A 7,107-nucleotide genomic window follows, 5' to 3' on the forward strand; every position below is an offset into this window, starting at 1 on the left:
ATGATGATGGAGAGTTCATGTGATGATATAGATTGGACAGAAATGTTGTTTGTTAATGAAATGGTCATTATCTGGTCCGGTGTCACGCTGAATCCAGTGCCCCTACGAGTCATGTGTCCCGGGTTGGTTTGCGCATGAATAAATTCATTTTCTTAGCACAGGGCGAGTTACACAAAACATACATATTCTACAGTAAGAGAAGATCAAATACACAGTAAGATCTGTTACACTGATGTGCTTTGCGAGCGATCACACGCCAGCAGTTCTGACAATGTATTAATATTATTATTATTATTATTATTATTATTATTATTATTATTATGTATTTGTTAGCAGACGCTCTTATCCAGGGTGACTTTCAAAACAAAGGAGCATTGCTGTGTGTCTGGCAACAGGGACAATGCAACAGTGATTTTAGACCTTCATCACAGACTTCATCAATAAGCACAATATCCCATCAAAGCATTAACATCACCTGAGATGGTCCAACAGTTTTTGATCTGCCCACAATTGTGCCGCAAAAACCAACAAAACAGTCGCATCCATAATCAATAGGCTACCCTATTGTTTTTTAAATAAGAATAAAAGTAAAAATACGCCACAAAATGAATGAAAATGTGAACTGTGTGCATGGTGACGAATGCATGTGAACTCATCTTGTATTTTAGTCAATACAGTAAAAGTGTCTGAAATAGCAAATCTGTGCAAATCCCTTAATGCCTCAATAAAAACAAATACAAATAAAAGGCTGATCTTAGCATATTCGTATATTTGTATGTTCGTTCCTGGTTGTCTACATGTGATTTCGTGTTCTTTGTTTGGTTTTTACAATGTATCTGTGCTGTGTGTAGACGCAGAATGAGTTTGATTGTGATGTTAAATAGGGCTTAGAAACGCAGTCGCCTCGGTGCTGATTATTATTGCTGTGTTTCTCCACTTCTACTCCACGCTTGGGAACGCCCACATCCAGTGACGTCAGTGTTCGATTCCAAAACCGGTGGAAAAGCGGGCCGGTTCACAAAAAGATCTATCCTCTTCTTTGCAGTTAAGTACTTAGTTTGATTTTGCTGTGTCCAAAGCTTATTTTTGAAATAAATTATCGTCTTCTTCTATATATATTTATAATTAAAGGATTGTATTGTATTTTGTTTCATTTAATTTATTTAAGTTTAATTTTCATTTCAAACTGATTTTCTAATTCCAAAAGAGCATATTCATAAATAACTTTAGGAGCTTTGTTCAACATGACCTCTCTCTCTGTCTCTCTCTGTCTCTCTCTCTCTCTCTCTCTCTCTCTCTGAATTCTGTGCATTTGTATTGTCAAAGAAATTGGACATGCATACATACATACATATATACATACATAGATACATATATATGGAAAATAAACAATATAATTATAAATCACAATAAGATGTAATAAAGTACAGAAAAACAAAATGTAATAAAATGTGAATTTTAATACACACAAATATGTATGGCTGGTCGGAATCATCTTGGACTCGGGTTCCTCTTCATGACTTATAACGCTTTTGCCTTTTGCTAAAGCTTTCCATGGAGGGGAACGTGGATGAGTTTGTACCATTCTTGGGAGGCTCTGCCTTGTTGGGGCGGAGCTGTGATCCAGGTGAACAACAGATCGGGCATAGGTGGGCATGTGGGTAGAGGAGGAGGAAGACCGGTCAAGCAAATAAGCTTGCTAAGGTACGCAGCAGCAGCAAACAGCACCCCCATCCAGCCAGCCAGGCAGTCTGGCTGGCAGTGACTGAGTGGTTGACAGACAGCAAGAAACGGAATGCACGTGCTCTGTGATGTCATAACAGTCAGCTCAGAGAGAGGTTCGTGATGTCATCGCTGAGCTGGATGGCTCTGTGTGTCTTGCTGGCTGTGTGTGTGTGTGAGAGAGAGAGAGATTTTTTGATTTTTAACACCTTTATTTTACTAAAAAAAACAATTAAAACAAATTTGAAACACATAAAAGACTCCCGACATAAAAACACAACCTATTCTAAAAACGCTCAATAAAAACCACTACACACGTGCTACCTATAAAATATTCAAGTGAATTAAACCAGTTGGTTTAAATGTCCAAAGTCAATGGCACAGAGGGCAGCCCCGACCCCCCACATCTGTAGAAAAGTGTCCAGGTCTCCCGTCAGGCTGTAGAAATTGTAATCCAGTCGCACTCTGGAGCTTACGAGAGACCTGAAGAGGGAGAGTGCACACTGTTGCTGCATGCGCTAAGTCTGACTTCTGCTACTGCTCAGGATAGCCAGCTTAGCCTGCCCCAATAGAAAGTTTGCTAACTGACAAACATGTCTGTGGCGCTGCTTGTACTGGACTCCCAAAATAAACACAGAGCGTGAGAAAAGGAGGCCCAGCTGCTTGAACAGGCTCTCCAGTGCAGTGAACAGCAGCTCTAATCTAGGGCAGTGGCAGAAACAGTGAAAAAGTGTCTCTCTCTCCCCGCAGTAGGGGCAGGTGTCGCTCACTCTGGGGTCCAGTGTATGTGCAAAAGAGTTTGTTGCGATGATGCCATACAGAAGCCATGCAGAAGTGGGGGCTTGTTCAGGCTCCTCCAGGCCGGGCAGGCATCTTCCCCCAGAGCCAGGTGCTCCCTCCAGGGGGTGTCAGGGAGGGGCTGCAGCTGCTGATGGTGCAGCTCCCTCACACTGAGCTGATAGAGCTGCTGACGCTGAGCTGTAGAGACAGACACACTACAGAGACTGTGAGGCGACAGAAGGCGGCCTGATGAGCTAGGGGGGACTGAGAGACACAGACAAACAAGGGGAAAGACGGTGTCAGGGTCCTTGGGCCAGCAGTGCTGCGTGAGAACCTGGAAAAGCCGCTCCACAGCGCCTATGGGAAGGGCGTTCTGTACTGCCCAGAGAAATCTGGTTACGACTCTCAGTGACCTCATACCCAGCCTGGCAGCCAGGCTGTCGGCACCAACCCACTGTCCCCTGTTAAAATCCAACAAATCCCTCAGCCGGATCACGTCGACCTTAAGCAGGACTGACCTGAGGCTGCAAGAGAGCAGGTGTGGACAGCTAAAACCGGGGTTCCACAGCAGTGGCTCCTCTAACAGCCAATACAGACTGCTGCCCCCCAGCTCCCTACCCAGGAAGAAGCGCTGCCACACCTCTAAAACAGTACGATAAAAAACAGGCAGGGAAGGAAGTATATTGGGACGTGTCTTAAGTAAAAACATTTGTCTGTCATAACAAGTGTCCAGGGCGGGAGACACAGGGGATCTGGAGGGTACAGGAGCCTCTGAGCTGCCTGCAGCCGAAAGGCACTCAGCCTGCTTAACAGATCTACCAACCCCTGTCCCCCCTTCTGGAGCGGCAGGTACAGCACTGCTTTGCGCACCCAATGCAGCCCGTCCAGAAATCCAGGAGCAGGGTCTGTATCTGGGACACCAGGGCCGGTGGGGGGTCCAGACATGCATAAGTGTGCCAGAGCTTGGAGGCCACCAAGATATTAAAAACAATTGCTCTCCCCCTAAAGGAGAGCTGGGGCAGCAGCCACTGCCATGCCCTCAACCGGCTCTGTACCCTCTCCAGCAGGCCAGCCCAGTTCTCCTGCGTCTCCCCCAAAGTCACACCCAGCACCCGAGGGCCTGAGAGAGACCACTGCAGCCCCGCAGGGAGGGCAGGGGGTGCAGAAACCTCCCACACCCCAACCAGATGAGCGCTGCTCTTGCCCCAGTTGACCCTGGCTGAGGAGGCCCTGCTGAACTCCTCCAGACACTCCCACAATGACCTGGACGTCTCACTGGCCAGACTGTGTGTCTCAGCAGCATAGGCCGACACCCTTGGGTGACAAGGGATGGACAGCCCGGCTAGCAGCCTGTGCAGCAGGGGCTCGATAGAAAGGGAGTATAGCATCCCTGACAGACTGCAGCCCTGTCTGATGCCTCCATGGATGGGAATAGGCTCACTCAGGCCACCATTGATCTTCAGCACAATAAACACATGACAGTACAGCAGCTGAATAAATTCTACGAACCGCGGGCCGACACCAACTGCTCTCAGCACCTGAAACAGGCACTGCGGCCGGCATGATGTCTCTGAGCCGCTTAGCCAGAGCCTTAGACAGGATCTTATAGTCCTGACACAGCAGCGCCACTGGCCTCATGTTCACAATGGAGGACAGATTCCCCTTCTTGGGCAGCAGGGTCAGAATAGCTCTACGACAGCTAATGGGCAGCAGCCCAGCTCACAGTCCCTCCTGCAGCACTGAGAGCAGGTCCGGGCCCAGCTCAGTCCAAAACTCTGAGAAAAACTCCACAGTGAGCCCATCCAGCCCCGGTGCCCAGCCCTTATTGAGCTCTTGCATTGCGCAGGTCAGCTCTGCCAGAGTTAATAGGGCCTCCAGCCCCTTGACCCCATCCTGTGGGAACTTAGGCAGACCCTGTAGAAACTGCTGCTGCTGCTCCAGGCTGCCCGGCTCTGTGGAGTACAGCTCCCTATAGAACTGGGCGGCATGACTACACATCTCTTGCCCATCCTGCAGCACGCGGCCCTCAGCCGTCCTCAGGCAGAGCATCACCCTGCTCTGCTGCCGCCTGCATTCCAACACAAAGAAGAACTTGATGGGCGCATCCATCTGTGTCAGGCTCTGGAACTGCGAGCGCACCATTGCTCCTCGAGCCCGCGTCCTTAGCAGCTCTGACAATGCCTGCTGCATAGCTTTGAGGTCCTCTAATGCCCCTGAATCTCCAGAGTCCAAGGCTCGGTGGAGCACCTGAATCTCTCCTTCTAACTCCTTCATAGATTCATTCAAGCTGTCAGTCCTATGCTCAGTGTACTTCTGGCAGAAGAGCCTGGTCTGAACCTTGCCAATGTCCCACCACTGTCTCAGGGAGGCAAACCTAGGGCGCTCTGATCTCTGCCAAAAGAAAAGAAAAGAATTACAAAAAATCCTGTCCTGCAGCAAGCTATTATTGAAAAGCCAGTAGGCACTGCGCAGCCGGATAGGAGGCAGGGAGACACTCACAGTGATGAGACAGTGGTCAGTGGTCAGGTGGGGGTGATATGGCAGCCACCGATCAGATTGACATGATGTCTAAAAGTATAAAATCTATCCAGCCTGGCTAGCAACATAATGCTAGTACCCGGCCTCACCCAGGTGTACTGTTTCACCTTTGGGTTGGCATTCCTCCAGACATCGACCAGATTGTGCAACTGTGTATTACCTTCCAGCTGTTTTGCCGACTGTGGACTGGGCTCCAAATGATTCCTATCTAATCTATAGTCCACAGTACAGTTCCAATCACCCCCCCAAAACCAGGATGTCCTCAGCCCCACAGTCTGCTAGCGCTTTGCTGAGCACCGAAAACACTGACAGTCTGTCTCTCACAGCATTGGGGGCATAGATATTAATAAACACTAAGGTCCTTCCCCCGCTCTCAGCCTTTACCATCAACAATCTTCCACCAACAAACTCTGTTTTCTTAAAATAATCAATTTTAAAAGTGTGTGAAAATAAAATCCCCACTCCCCCACTCACACTAGACCCTTGGCTAAACACACTCTCTCCTTTCCACTCCCGCTGCCACTCACAATCATTCACACTGTCTGCGTGTCTCTTGTACAAATAAAAATTGAGACATAAGAAAACATACTATTAACCATTATCTTTAGATTGCAAAGCAGTCCTGACAACACTCTTTCCACTTCTTTAACCTGTAGCACTCCGGCTCACTAAACTCCGCGAGTGCCACATCCTGCAGGATCACTTGTGCAGATGCCAGGAACTGCTTTGCATAAGGGAAGAAGTTTTCTAAAACTATATTCCTCTTCCCCTTTGTCTCCCTTAAAAAATCCTTAATGCTTTTAGCACTGTATCCCACAGTGTCAGTGGAGGCGGGCTCGCCCTGGGAGTCAGCGATGTCCCCCTCAGCAGCGCTGTCCGAGTCTGCGCTCTCCACAGCCGCAGCACTGCACTCAGACTCCCGGCGCCGCAGCCGGTCGGCCACCTTGGGTTGAGACGGCAGGTTCCCCCAGACAGACTCCCCTGACTGCGAGTCCCGCCGCCACACAGCCCCAACACCGCCTCCGGGATCCTCCTCACCAGCCGTCCTCGCAATATTCGCCTTTTTAGACAACTGTATCAACGGCCTCAGAAGACGGGGCAGACTGCTTCTGCTGTCTTTTCCTGGGCACTTTAAACCCATCATCACTGGCTAAGTGTTCAGTCTTGGTGGCGGCCGCATCAGCAGCAACAGCAGCTCCCTCCTCGGCTAACTGAGCCCGTGCCTGCTCTGCATTCTCACTGCTAGCAGCTTCTCCACTAGGCTCCCCTACTCTGTCCGCACCGAGGCCAGTAGCGTTTGCCACCGCCTCCCCCTCACCGCTCCCCCGGCCGGCAGATACAATACAATTATAAATCACAATAAGATGTAATAAAGTACAGGAAAACAAAATGTAATGAAATGTGATCTTTAATACACACAAATATGTATAGCTGGTCGGTAGCGTCTTGGACTCAGGTTCCTCTTCATGGAGGGGAATGTGGATGAGTTTGTACCATTCTTGGGAGGCTCTGCCTTGTTGGGGTTTTGCTGTGATCCAGGTGAACAGCAGATCGGGCATAGGTGGGCATGTGGGTAGAGGAGGAGGAAGGCCGGTCAAGCAAATAAGCTTGCTAAGGTACGCAGCAGCAGCAAACAGCCCCCCCATCCAGCCAGCCAGGCAGTCTGGCTGGCAGTGACTGAGAGGTTGACAGATGGCAAGCAACGGAATGCACGTGCTCTGTGATGTCATAGCAGTCAGCTTAAGAGAGAGGTTTGTCATGTGATGTCAACGCTGAGCTGGATGGCTCTGTGTGTCTTGCTGGCTGTGTGTATGTGTGTGTGTGTGAGAGAGAGAGAGAGATAGAGTGTGTTTGTGTGTGTGTATGTGTGTGTGAGTGGGTGGCTGTGTTAGTCTCTGTCTCTCTCTCTGTCTCTCGCTCTGTAGATGCATCATAGGGAACATATGTAACAATCTCTCTTTTTGTTTACCAAAAATGTGAATGAACGTATTTCAAGTGGGTTTTGCCTTGTTTGGAAACGTTTTAAGATTATTTATGAAGTGTAAATTGGATTTGTCTCAATTTTCT

The 7,107-nt window shown here is 48.9% G+C and overlaps 1 non-coding gene across 1 annotated transcript; it reads left to right on the forward strand.

The window, feature by feature from the left end:
• Window positions 1-1,498: 1,498 nt before the first annotated feature.
• Window positions 1,499-1,613, forward strand: LOC136751911 (U5 spliceosomal RNA). Its single transcript, XR_010817098.1, has one exon. It is a non-coding gene; the product is annotated as a U5 spliceosomal RNA (small nuclear RNA).
• The last annotated feature ends 5,494 nt before the right edge of the window (window positions 1,614-7,107 follow it).

Source organism: Amia ocellicauda, chromosome 6, assembly GCF_036373705.1.
Source record: "Amia ocellicauda isolate fAmiCal2 chromosome 6, fAmiCal2.hap1, whole genome shotgun sequence".
In the NCBI taxonomy this organism is placed as follows: domain Eukaryota; kingdom Metazoa; phylum Chordata; class Actinopteri; order Amiiformes; family Amiidae; genus Amia; species Amia ocellicauda.